The sequence below is a fragment of the Stegodyphus dumicola genome, chromosome 4 (genome assembly GCF_044657685.1).
Source record: "Stegodyphus dumicola isolate Sdum_Otavi_A_Nest chromosome 4, ASM4465768v1".
Classification (NCBI taxonomy): Eukaryota; Metazoa; Arthropoda; class Arachnida; order Araneae; family Eresidae; genus Stegodyphus; species Stegodyphus dumicola.
Genome location: NC_140771.1, coordinates 83,028,186 through 83,042,636, shown reverse-complemented (window position 1 = coordinate 83,042,636; position 14,451 = coordinate 83,028,186). Strand labels below are relative to the sequence as shown.

Below are 14,451 nucleotides of genomic sequence, written 5' to 3'. Positions count from 1 at the left end.
AATGAATTCAGAGAATAGAACACATGGCCCCAAATGAACTATCTCTTTATGGTTGTAAGAAGTTTGGAGAAATTCTACATTATTTGGCGATTTTTTGCTTGTGCCCAGCTAACGGAAAAGTATCTACTTTTTTATTATCGATTTTGATCTTATTCAGATTATTATTGTTATTTATATATTATACTTTATTTAATAGTAATTTATCATACTCAGGGCTGTGGAGTCGGAATCAGAGTTAGACAGATTTTGGGGTAAGAGAAGTTGGAGCTGAAGTTGCTAAAAACAAGTCAGCTCCGACTCCTTTTTGTTGGACAGTTTAAATTTGAAATGGAATTAAAGTGAATTGAAAAAAAAAAAATAATAATGACAAACTGAGTTATTAATTTTATTTATGGACTATATACTTTAATAAATAGTTATTTTCTATTTGATTGACATATTAATAAATAAATATAAGGGAGGAGGATTCATGTGATATTTGTCATTGGTGATTAAAATAATTCATTTAGTTACAGATCTTACTGGTAAATTTAGGTAAGCTGCAATAGCAGCCCGAACTCCCAAAATTGATGCCAATCTTGATGCTAGCGAGCAGGAAAATGAGCAATTATTGACCAAGCAACGCGATGGGGAAGTACATATTTGATGATATAGAGGTTGTTACAATTAAGAACGTTTTTTAGAAGATGCAGATAACCCTAATGAAACACTAACAGAAAGACTGTGGAATGATCTTTCCAGAATTTTAAACTCTTCTATCGACACCGTATACAGCCACAAAAAAGCTACAATCTGAAAAATTAACAGGAGACGAGAATGGAAAAATGTGATGTTTGTTCTTTCTGAAATGGAGGGTTTACTGCAGAGGGAATCATTTCTTTAACAAAGAAAAGAGAAACTAGTCTGCTAGACAATAAGACCTTGCTGGGCTCAATATATGTAAATCCAAAACACGGAATTTCGTTGGATGACAAACAAATTAAGAAGGCAAAGAACGCCATCTATGAACTTTCAATAAGAATGAAATTATTTTCAAAACAATTAGAGTATTCAAATCAGGACAGTCAAACTGCAGACATTGCAATTGAGTCTCTATCATCCTCTTCTAATGATGAATTAAATTTCGAGAAATATTTTTGGATAATATTGAAAAGGCTAAGGCAAAGTGAATGAAAATAAAGAACCAAGAGCCTTTAGATATAAAAATGAAAATATACAAACAAGATTTTGACACAGCCTTTGAAGAAATAGAGAAATTGCTTTTGCAAGACACCTCTTTTAGAACTTCTAAAAATCTATCCTAAAAAATTAAAAGCCCTAACAGTAACAACTCTTTCTTCTACTCAAGTCAGTGTGGAAACACTCTTCTCAGCTCTGAAGTTTATCAAATCGGATCTGTGGTCCTCCTACAAAGAAGATCTTATTGAAGCTATACTGTTTTTTAGAAATTACTAATGCCAGTTTTTCCATTTCATAATAAATGCTAATTAATATAAATAATTTCCTATGTCATCATGTTTTTTTTTTTTTTTTTTTTTCTGTAGCTTTTATTACTTCTTTTATATTAAAAAAATAAGCTGTAACTCATGTGTATATGTTTACATATATATATATATATATATGAGAGAGTAAGAATCGGTCACTTTCCCTACCGCCCTGATTATACTTCATTTTACTTACATTCCGCTATTATAAAAATTTATATTATTTCCATATTTATTTTGCATTCTTTTTACTTACTGTATTTTTCATACACTATTCTAACTGTAATTTTATATTCAAAAATTATTTAAAGTCATTTATATTTTCTAGATTACAATACAGTACAAAGTTTTAATCCGGACGTCCATAGTCCGGAATGATCTATAATCCGGACTTCAAAGCTACAAACTTTCTGTGCATGCGTAGCGTTTATGCATGCGCATAATACCTTTATGCATGCGCGTTTAATGTACAACGGACGGTATAAGCTAGGCTAAAATTATATAATTATCTATTTCTGTTAATGTTGCAGATTATGTTGTTACTTAATCTGCTAATAGGATCCGGCTTATTACTTTTTTGCAGACTGTTAGAGCAATTTTATATAAAAAAAAGTAAGCTTGAACTTTCGATTGTGTCAAAAAGAGTTTCCGATTCTGGAGCTGCTAAAATATCTACAAAGGGAAAGCATGTTTCGATGTCCATCAAACAAAAAGTGGAATTGCTGCAAAAAATAGATAAAGGCATGAAGAAACTGACAGAGAGGTTAGTGAAAACAAAAAAATTTCGATTGACAAGTTAGTCGGTATTCTTGGCACAGCAATTACAGGACTTGAACAGCGGAACTTTGTAAGTGAACAAGAAATTATGTGTGTTTATAGAATTAAAGAGAAAGTATTAGCACATAAAATGAAGAAACTTAAACAACTTACATTGAAAGAAATGTTTAATAAAGTAAACAAATAAATATTAAGCTTTTTTTTTTTTTTTTTGTAAATTTCGATACCCTTTAGATCCTAATTGCTCTTTATTTCATAAATTACGGTTTCATATTTTTAATTTCTGCATGCCATCTTACCAGATTTATATTGATGATATATAATCCGGAATCGCCGAAGTTCCGATGAGTCTGGATTAAAGACTTTGTACTCTACAGTCAAAAGTCGTTAATCCGGACTCGTCTGGACTTCGGCGATTCCGGATTATCGATCATCAGTTTAAATCTCGTAAGATGGCATGCAGAAATTCTAAAATTAAAAATATGAAACCGTAATTTGTGAAATAAAGAACAATTATGATCTAAAGGGTATCAAAATTCACAAAAGCTTAATATTTATTTGTTTACTTTATTAAACATTTCTTTCAATGTAAGTTGTTTAAGTTGCTTTGTTTTATGTGATAATACTTTCTCTTTAATTCTATAAACAGACATAATTTCTTGTTCAGTTACAAAGTTCCGCTGTTCAAGTCCCGTTAATTGCTGTGCCGAGAATACCGACTAACTTGTCAATCGAAATTTTTTCGTTTTCACTAATCTCTCTGTTGTCACATTCTTCATGTCTTTATCCATTTTTTGCAGCAATTCCACTTTTTGTTTGATGAACATCGAAACATACTTTCGTTTTGTACGATCCTTTGGGAGCTCCAGAATCGGAAATTCTATTTGACATAATCCAAAGTTCAAGTTTACTTTTATAGTATTGCTCTTACAGTCTGCAAAAAATAATAAGCCAGATCCAATTCGAAAATTAAGGAACAACGCAATCATCAACATTAACTGAAATCAATAATTAGATAATTTTAGCTTATACCATCCGTTATACATAAAACGCGCACGCGAAAACGTATTCTGCGCTTGCGCACACTCATATGCGCAGTCGTAAAAGGCCTTACGCGAACGCGTAAACGCCTATGTGCATGTGTCAACGCGGCGCATGCGCGGAAAGTTTTTAGCTTTGAGGTCCGGATTATAGATCATTCTGAATTATGGGTGTCCGAATTAACGACTTTTGACTGTATTAGCATTTTTTTTTCCACAATAATAAGGCACCATTAAAGAGTATGAAAATATCAGACCATTATAGTTAATTCTTGCCAGATTCCAGCCACTGGTAATTGCTTGGGGGAAAATGGTATCCCCACTAGGCTGTTCTTTGTATTCCTGTGCACAAAGCAAGAAATTTTGCTTGAGTTTTTAAAGGAGGCTGAACTGATTCAGAATTGTATACTATGTCCAAAATGCAACCGGTTGCTGTTTGCAAAATGATTGCAAACTCTCAGTTTGCATAACATGGTACCATGGGAAAAAAAAAAAAAAAAGCAGTGTTTGCTATGCTTCAAAGACGATTTGAGCATCATCATAATTTTCAAAACACAAACTCACTATAGTTGAAATCTTTGTGTTGACATATGATGTACTTGAAAGAATTGCTACATCAAAAATAATGAAAGGCTATAGTTTTGGATCAAACACAATTGGCCTCCTGGAGCCAATGCATAAGAGAGACAATTCTGGAATACATCAAAATGAACAGCCAGATGATTGGTGGACCTGGTAAAACAGTTGAAACTGATGAAAGCATATTCAAAAAGAGAAAATATCATTGGGACCATCAAGTAGAAGGGCAGTAGGTGTTTGGAGGAAATGAACATGATAGTGGAGACTTTTTTGTGGCTGTACATGATTGTACAGCACAAACACTTATCAGTGTTATCAAGAGAGGATTCGTCCAGGAACAACTATAATGTCAGACTGCGGAGGGCTTATAGAACCTTAGACACCCTAGGATTTGACCACTTAACCGTAAACCATGGCATTTTGGTTAATCTTTGGAATAGTAACTTGTTGATTTTTTGGCGAAAATTTGGCGACCAACCCTGCTAAAGCAACCTGCTAGTTTTTGTTTGGACGCCACTTTTTTTTTTTTTTTTTTCAACAATCTGCTAGCCGAATTACGCTTATGCTAGAACTTTTATGGAACAAAAGTGCTTAATCATGACGAAGATTAGGTGCGAAATTGGGAGAAAGTGCAGAATCGCCCACGGCTTGCTGCGTTTTTAAGAATTGCACATACACGGTATCATCTGTAAGAACGATTGTAAATTATTTAATTGTTATTAGACAAAATATCTATTGAGAAAATGGCAACAGCTAATTTCTGGATGTCGTTCTATTTATAATTTTAAAAATATACTTTCAGATGATGTACGCTTCAAATGTTTAACGGTACGATGCAGTAAGTATGTTTCTTATGTTATGTACGTTTACGAATACGTTACGTATAGGTTATTAAGATTTATCTTCAAATAAAAGTTTGTCTTTTACAACCATTTTACGAATGATTAATTTAACTACAAGAAGGAAGTTAACATAAATAAGAAGCGGGATTATTCTGAAACCTAAGCCTAAAGCTACAAGAATTTGCTATGACGTAAATAAATTGAAAAGAATTTGAATTTCAAGGTATGTGCATTAATTGATGTAACATAATCATTATAGAATTTAATTTTGTTATTTTTTTATCATTTTGGAAAGAGAGTTTATTATTTTCATTTCTTTAAATTTTTAAATATATTTAGAACATCAAACAAACTTATAAAATACCAATAATTGTGTTCTATTAAGTTGTCTAATTGGAAGTTAATAATAATAGCATATACAGTCAAAAGTCGTTAATTCGGACACCCATAATCCGGAATGATCTATAATCCGGACCTCAAAGCTACAAACTTTCTGCGCATGCGTCGCGTTGACCTTTACCGCTGCTAATTTGCGTGTGCGCGTGCGCAAAATACGTTTACGAATACGCGTTTAATGTATAACGGACGGGATAAGCTAAGCTAAAATTATCTAATTATCTATTTCAGTTAATGTTGCAGATTGCGTTGTTCCTTAATCTTCGAATTGGATCCGGATTATTATTTTTTGCAGACTGTTAGAGCAATTTTATAAAAGTAAGCTTGAACTTTCGATTATGTCAAATAGAATTTTCGATATATATTTACTAATATGTAAAGGATATACAAAGCGAAAGTATCTTTCGGAGTCCATTAAACAAAAAGTGGAATTGCTGCAAAAAAGGGATGAAGTTTATCTAAACTTTAACGTTTGTTTATCTAAACTTTGTTTATCTTTAACGCGGCGGCGGCGTGCATTGAATTGGAAGTTGATCTGTCAGCACTATCCTTATCTTAAGAGCAGATGTTTTTATTTTATTTGCTTATAATTGCTTACTCAATGTAGTATTTCATCTCGTCTTTGATATGATTTAAATCAAATGCCTCGTTATTATAATTCGCTTCCGATAGCGAAGAAAGTAACAGAGGTTATTGAAAACGAAAAAATTTCGATTGACAAATTAGTCGGTATTCTCGACACAGCAGTTATAGGACTTGGTTAAATATAGGTTGGACAATTATAGGACAGCGGAACTTTGTAACTGAACAAGAAATTATGTCTGTATAGAATTAAAGAGAATGTATTATAACATAAAAAACGAAGCAACTTAAACAACTTACGTTGAAAGAAATGTTTAATAAAGTAAACAAATAAATATTAAGCTTTTTTTTTTTGTAAATTTTGATACCCTTTAGATCATAATTGTTCTTTATTTCGTAAATTACGGTTTCATATTTTTAATTTTATAATTTCTGCATGCCATTTTACCAGATTTAAACTGATGATCTATAATCCGGAAAAATCGATAATCCGGAATCGCCGAAGTCCCGACGAGTCCGGATTAACGACTTTTGACTGTATATATAATTTGCATTTTAATGAGTACGAAAATGTCTATTTTCGGCAAGGCAAAGAAACAAAGAAATGCGATTTAAGAATATTAGCTGAAGAATTGGGAGAAAATGTAAATGAGAGTCATAAAATGAGCGATTTGAAAAAGATAATTTTGGCTAGCAAAGAGTACGATGAAGAATGCGCCAAAGAATGGTTAAACATTATAATAAATGAAAGAAAGGAAAAAGAAGAAATTGAAGAACGAAAACGTCAAGAAGAAATTGAAGAACGAAAACGTCAAGAAGAAATTGAAGAACGTAGGCGAAGAGAAGAATACGAGGAACGAAAACGAAAGTATGAAATGGAATTTGAATTGCAAAAACTACGTATTGAAGCAGAAAGTAGATTTACAAATTCTGGCACCAATGAAAATGCTAGTGGTACGCACATGAATCCAAAGTTAGAGCTTCATCGTTTGATGCAAAAATTTAAACCTGACGAGAATGATATCAGTTTATATTTAATCATGTTTGAACGTTTGGCTAAACAAGTTGAAATACCAGAAAATACATGGGTTACTCATTTGTTTGGCTTATTGCCGTATGATATTGCTCAGTTAATCGCCAGAGAAACCGATGAGATTGCAAACGATTATAAAGAAGTTAAAAGGATCTTATTAAAACGGTACAAGATGACACCTGAAAAATTTCGCCAAAAATTTTTTACGCACAATAAGAGTGTAGGAAACACATGGAAGAATTTTGCGTATCAGTTAAATTTTTTTAATGAATGGATAAGCGGAATTAAAGTAGATACTTTTGAGAAACTTAGCGACCTTATTGTAGCGGATCAGATAAAACGTAAAGTGTCTCCAGAAGTAAAAGAACATTTTATTGACATATGGTCTGAGTTGATTTCACCAATTGATTTAGTTGAAAAACTAGATGATTATGATACCTTGAAGTCAACTTTCAACAATAAACAACCGCGTAAAGAAGAGTCTTACGACAAACGAAACTCTTTTAAAGATGGTCCAGTTGCTACAATGAACGAAAAGAAAAAACTCTACGCTATCACACATAATGAAAAAGGTGAACCAAAATGCTTCAGCTGTAATAATTTTGGACACATCTCAAGGGACTGTCTGCTGCCCAAACCAGTAGTAACATGCCGAAAATGTAATAAAACAGGTCATAAAGCTAAAAATTGTGTTACTAAAGCTGAAAATAATCATTCAAATGATAAAAATTATTCTGTTGAGCAAGTTGGCGAAAATATAGAAGAGAGCAATTCATATTTGAAGAAAGCAAAACTGAATAATTATGAAGTACAGGCTTTAATTGATACGGGGAGTTCTTGTTGTCTCTTAAGGACTTCAGTTGCTCAGAAACTTAAAGTGAAACCAGAACCTGCTATGAATGAATTGTACGGTTTTGGAAATCAAAGGGTGCCTGCAGTGACCTCCATAGGAATGATTAAAGCCGATATTGAAGTTGATAATGTAAAAGGCCAAAGCATAAATATATACCTTGTACCTGATAATGCACAGCCAGTTGATCTAATCATCGGACGGACATGGCTTGATCTACCTCACATTGCTTATGTCAGAATAGGAAAAAGATTTCACTTCGGGTATAGGGAAGATGAACTATTTAGTAACCTCCAAATTGATGAAAAAATAAATCGAGTCTGCCTTAAAGCTCTTGAGAAAAATGAATTAGAGAAAAATACGATCAGTCTTGTCAGTTCTCAAACAGATTCTGTAGATACTGGATTAATTATGATAGAAAATCCTTCTGAAGGTATAAGCTGTTTATTAGAAATTAAAAATGGCGAAACTTGTATACCAGTGATTAACGTTGGCGATAGAAGTGTTAGGCTCCAAAAAGATCAATGCTTTGGGAGAGCAGAAGAAGTTGAACTATGTTTAAATACTGAAATTTCTGAATTGAGCTCGAACTTAGCAAAAACGAAAAATATTAGCAACATAAAAGTTCCTATAAATTTAAGCCAAGTTAAAATTGGCTCGGATCTCGAAGTTGATCACCAACAAGAGTTATTGTGTCTTCTGAATGAATACAGAGATTGCTTTGCACTAAATATTTCAGAACTAGGGTGCACTGATCTGATAAAAATGGACACTAAAGAAGATATATTCGTTTACCAAACTGCAGTAAAGAAAAACAATACAAAAAGTGCCGTTCGAAGTGTAGGATATGGTGAATTAGGTGCATTTGAAGTTGTTCCAGAGAAGAGGGATGAAACTGCAAATCTGATTGGACTGAATCGCACTTCGGTGAAAAATAGTCCTTATGCTACAAATAGAAATCGACACTGTGGCCAACTGTTCTCTAAACACCACTTAATGCCAAGGCAAAGACAGAATGACGAAAGTGATGGTAGTCAGAGCAAAAGAATGTAGATGATAAGCAGCAACTACAACCTCAAAGGCTCGTACGAAGGCAATTACGTCATCCTTACTTCAGGCAATATTGTAGTTATATATCCATAGGACTTCCACGAAACGTTGAACGTGATGGAAGTGAAGATGAACAAAATGAAAGAAAAAACGAACAAAGAGTTTCAGGAGGTGGAAGAGACAATCACTGGAATCCTAGACGATTTTGTCAAAGGTGCTTTAATAGCAAAACCCACTATCATAGGAATGAGACTGAATGCAGTCAAAGTAGAATGGAAGGAGAAGCAACTAGTAAAGATACTGAAGCAAATGACGAAGTACAGCAGCCATGCAGTCAAGGCTCTAGATCTTGTCTACTTTACAGATCAAAAATGGATTGTCGAAAGCCCCACCAAGCTGATTCACGTGCTAAAAACAGATCTTCGGAGGCCATCATTTCCAGAAATACAGAACAGGTTGACGGCGAACTTAAAAGGCCCAAGTGAACAGTGCGCAAACCATTGCGCTATAGAGACTTCGTATAGGACTTATAGAATTTTTTTTAAAATTATATTTCATTTTTTACCTACCTATTATTATATTTTTGTTGTTGTTTATTTGTCGTTTTAATGCATGATAAGATTTGGTTCAATTGAGGGCAATTGAAAAGTCAGGATGGTCGAATGTAAGAACGATTGTAAATTATTTAATTGTTATTAGACAAAATATCTATTGAGAAAATGGCAACAGCTAATTTCTGGATGTCGTTCCATTTATAATTTTAAAAATATACTTTCAGATGATGTACGCTTCAAATGTTTAACGGTACGATGCAGTAAGTACGTTTCTTATGTTATGTACGTTTACAAATACGTTACGTATAGGTTATTAAGATTTATCTTCAAATAAATGTTTGTCTTTTACAACCATTTTACGAGTGATTAATTTAACTACAAGAAGGAAGTTAACACGTCCATGTACACATCGACCTATTTTCACTTAAAAAAACATCCTAGAATTGCACAAAAATGGCATTGCGCACACTCTTGACTTTATCCATGTACACTGCTAAAGTCCTAGTTAGTAACCTTTATCGCCTTACCAAAATGTCGCGAAACTACCTGTTACCATATTCCAAAGATTAGCCGGCATTTCTTTTGTGGATGAAATTACAGAAGAGCATACCAATACAACTGAAGGTATATGGCAGCATATTAAAATGCAGCTACCCCAATAACAGAAATGGAGACTTTGGGGAAAACTGAACATTACGGTCCAGTTTAGCGCATTTTCAAAAAATTGCCAAGCCCCCAAATTGGTTGTTTTTGCGTGTTTTTAGAAAATCGCTAACTCATCATTAGATGGTTGAGAATTTGAATTAATTCTGTAAACATGCAAAAATATCTAAACAACCTGTAAACATGCAAAAATATCTAAAACAGAACTTCAAGAAAAACAAGGAAAAAAATGGGGAAAGTGCAGAATCACCCACTGCTTGGCACGTTTTTCAATTGCACATACTTGGTATACATGTACACATCAGCCTATTCTCTCTTAAAAAAATCCCAGAATTGCACAAAATGGCACTGCGCACTCCCTTGACTTTATCCATGTACACATCGACCTATTTTCACTTAAAAAGTCAAAGAAAATTGACAAAAATGCAATTCTCCTTTAGTAAAAAGCTCCAAACAAATAAGTGGGCGATTCTGCACTTTACCCAAAGTATTTGAAAGTTGATAACTATGTATTTTATAGGATCAACAATATTAAAAGTTTTCATAATATCATATACCATTTTTAAGACAGTAGCAAAATGGAGTGAAGCGTTTTATCACGAAATTTAAGAAAATGTAATAAGTAGTAAATAAGTAATAAATGATCAGAAAGCATTGATTCGTATTTAAGCCAAGATGTTACCAGAGTTAGCACGATTTCGCTTCACTTGGCGACTGGACCGTAATCTCTAGTCTAGCCGATTTAGTAGAATACATGTTCTCAAAACAATGTGCAGCAAAAGAATTCAACATAGTTATAAAATATTTAGAAATTGTTCGTGAAATTGAATGCTGGCTTTTTCCTTTGTGATTAAAAAGTATTATTAATAAGTATTTGTGCATATGTCAGTACTGTGAAGATCTTATCAATAAATTTTTACCATATATGATTATAAGTTTTCTACATTTGCATTCAGGAAATAATTCTATAACGGAAATCAGGGTAAGTGGTCTTTTTTTGTGCATGTATGTGTGCTTTCTCAAGGATAAAATATACTGAAACTCATTCGATGTTCTTCAAAAATAGTTTTGCTCATGATGGGAAACATCATGAAATTTTTCATAAAATTAGGAGAGTATAAAAATTTAAGCGAATTAAATTGAATGGAAATTTCATTCTCAAGAATAGTTATTGCATAAAATTAGATAATTTCAAGGATTTAAATGAAATAATTTGTTACTGATTGAACAATTTCTTACACACTTTGAGCAACAAATTGAAAAGGGGGAAAAAAAAAAATTAAAAGGCTTAGATAAGTTGTTTGAAATTCTATCTTCCTCTTCAGAGCAAAAAGAAAAAATAATCTGAATTACATTTTATATATAAAAAAAAAAAAAAGAAAGAAAGAAAGAAAGAAAGAAAATGGAAAAAAATAGAAAGCAAGAAAGAAAAAGGGAAAAATAAAATATCAAAATTTTTTGATTCAACACATAAAAAATTCAAAATACTCATTTTAAAGATTGATAAAATGCTACGGCATTACTTACAAATTTAATAATACTGAAAATCTAATAATAATAAAAATAATAAAATCTAGTAATAATAAAAATAAAATTTGAGTGCTTAACCACATGAAAATTTAATTCTGCTGCTAGCATCAGGTTGCCAGAGCACAGTATTTACAGAATGGCGAGAGTTTTGGTAATATTTATCGTTAGTGAAGAAATGGGGTTATACACAAGCTGTTCCAAGAAAGCATTGCATTTCTTCAGAAATATGGCATCATTCCCTAACAAAAGAGAATGCAAAAATTTGTATTCCACAAAGTTGTTTCAGAGAGCAATACCAAGTTTGTGTGATGGTATTGTGCCGTTTTCACATACAAATGTATATATATACTCCATTTTCTTTGAAAATAGCAGAAATTCCATTGTTATAAAACTATACATGAAATTTTGCTTTTTTATTGCCATTGAAATAATCTTTTCAAGCTTCAAACTAGTCTTACTAACTGATGTTTGCATTTCACATCCTCTTAATTTGATTAATTTATTTATATTTATGTAACCAACACTTTCATGCAAAATAACAAAGTAATTAAAAACATTCACATACTTACAACGGAAATAATATTCAATTTTCCAAAGATTTTAGTTCAGCTTGTTAACAACTATTTAAATTTTAATGTCCATAAACAAAACTTGTAAGAAAACATTTTTCAAAAAAATGACCGCGAAAAAGTATAGCAATCCCTTTCTAATGAAAAACTGAGGACACCAACACAAGTGGGATAATTTCACTAGACAGTCTTAAAACCATAGCCAGATGTTGAGTTTTCAACTGCAAATCCGTTCCCTAAATCTAAAAATTTAGGTACAGTTAGTACTTACGATTTAATGTGCAATTAATGGTATTTCAGAACAGCTCAGAAAAATGAAAGGAACCTGAAACTCTAAGAAAACGTATGGTAAAAATTGTCTATACAAGGGTTTCTCAAACAGGAAGGGATTTCAGTTTCAGGGGGAGACGCAGTCAGCCTTTTATTTACCTTTTGATTATTTAGTTTTACGAATATGCAAAAACTACTTTTATTCAAGTTTTGGTATTTACCAACATTTTCTATACTTTTTATTGCTTATTTATTTTAAAAAAAAATTTTTAATTAAATAAATCGAAATAAGTATACATCTATTTTGTTTTTGAGTTTGGAAAAGGAGGGAGGGAGGGATGCCTGGATCAAAAAGGTTTGAGAACCACTGGTCTACACCCAAGTGAACATTCTACAAATATGCAAAGTTAATATGAACCCTGCAGTTATACTAAAAATATTACATTATATACTAGTATAAGAGAAAATAATGCATTGCACAAAAGTATTTTTAAGAGAGTAAGCAGCTGTTTGAATATAATTTGTTGCGATGAACGATAGTAAAATTACATACCAAAATTTCACTTCGAAAAAACGTTCAGATTATCCTTCGACTCCACACACAAGAAACATGGGGGTGAAACACAATTCAGAATGAAAATCTGTTTCTTCAATAATATTAAAATTGAAGAAATTCTATTGAAACACTTTACTCTAGGTCAAACTTTCATCTAAAATTTGCGCCACATTCTTTGTTTGAAATTTGCTGTTGCCAAATCGCGGATGGAAGTCCGCGCGGACAACCAATACGTACTCTTTGATAAGAATTTTCGTTTTGAACATAACCCAAATTCTTTCATGATTATATTCTGAAATTATTATGCCTTTTAAGTCTTTTAAAACATGAAAATGGTCATTTTAACTTAGATGTAACCAAAAGAACATATGAACTAATTATATCTTTCGTTAAGAGTGCCAAAATATCAGGGAATTTAAATCTCAACGATGGAGCAACGATTAAACACTCTTGCTACTGAAGACAATTCCCTCTATGACACTGCTCGTAAATTCAAAAAGCCTTTCAAGCAGAATCCTCCTATTCATGGTTGCAATGGACTTGTTTATTTTGATGAAGATAAAGTCAATAATTTCGCTGACATTCTTGAAGATACCTCCCAATTTCCAAACCCTACCCCAGTTTTCGAATTTTTGACGTCATGGACAAATCGACTAGTTTCGCCTGGATGGTAATTCTTGAGCATGCGCTTAAGGGGGAGAGGTAGGTCGCCGCTTTTTCGGATGGCCCAGACTGTCCTTTCCCATCGATGACGAATAGCTGATAGCTTTGCGCTTTGTAATCGATTACGAAGCTTCGATACTTTGTTTACGTTTTATGGTGGTAAGATTGTATATGGAAAATCTTGCGGAATTGATAAGGACCGCTCTTCATATTTAATTTTTTTTTTCTTGCTGTATACGAGAGTGGACGCAATATGAATAAATCTCTATGCTACAGTCAATTATTTCCATTATTCGAATTAATTCATCTTGAGAACTTTAAAAGTCTTAATAAACAGAAACTTACTCATATTGCTGATACAAAAGTATTGATATGCTTTGTTCAATTCTCTTGTTAATAAAAAACAGCAATTGTGCATGTAATGACAGTAAATTTATATATGTCTGTATTGTTGCCTAAGTAGTAATAATGCATGATTATAAAATAAATATTAGAATCTACTGAAGTAATAATTACATATGTTAGAACACAAGAAAAGAATCTGAATTTTTATTTATTTTAGTGACCCATATTTTTTTTTTTTAATTATGTTCACAGAGTTCTTTTTTAAGTTTCCTCCAAACAGCAGAGATGCGTGACCTAAATTTTGTACTGAACAACACAAAATTATGTTCAAAGAAAAATTAATAAATTCTGCATTGCCTACGATTGCTAGTTAAAAAAAATCATGTTTTCCATTTCTCCACATCGAAAAATTATACTGGGGGGGGGGGGAGACACCACTTCATTTGGCATTTGATGTTTTATATCAATAAAAATCCCATGGTTTTAACCATTGATTCTAATTTTAATCCTTCTTCATTGTTAGCTTTTAAGGAAATTTGCTTCTTATTTGCATTTTAGCCTCTTTCTGTCAATAGTGGTATTAAGGATTTGGTTTTTATCATTTAACCATACTCTCCAGTTTCTTTCTGTTGCTTCTCTTTCCTTACACCCAGTGTGCATGCCGTGCT

At 32.4% G+C, this 14,451-nt stretch overlaps 1 protein-coding gene across 1 annotated transcript in view; it reads right to left on the bottom strand.

The window, feature by feature from the left end:
* Positions 1-13,407, bottom strand: part of Sse (extra spindle pole bodies like 1, separase) — a 207,686-nt gene extending 194,279 nt beyond the window's left edge. Inside the window, exon 1 of the mRNA XM_085815136.1 lies at positions 12,773-13,407. The gene's annotated coding sequence lies outside the window, so the exon portion shown is untranslated. The remainder of the gene's footprint in view (positions 1-12,772) is intronic.
* Between the last annotated feature and the right edge of the window lie 1,044 nt (positions 13,408-14,451).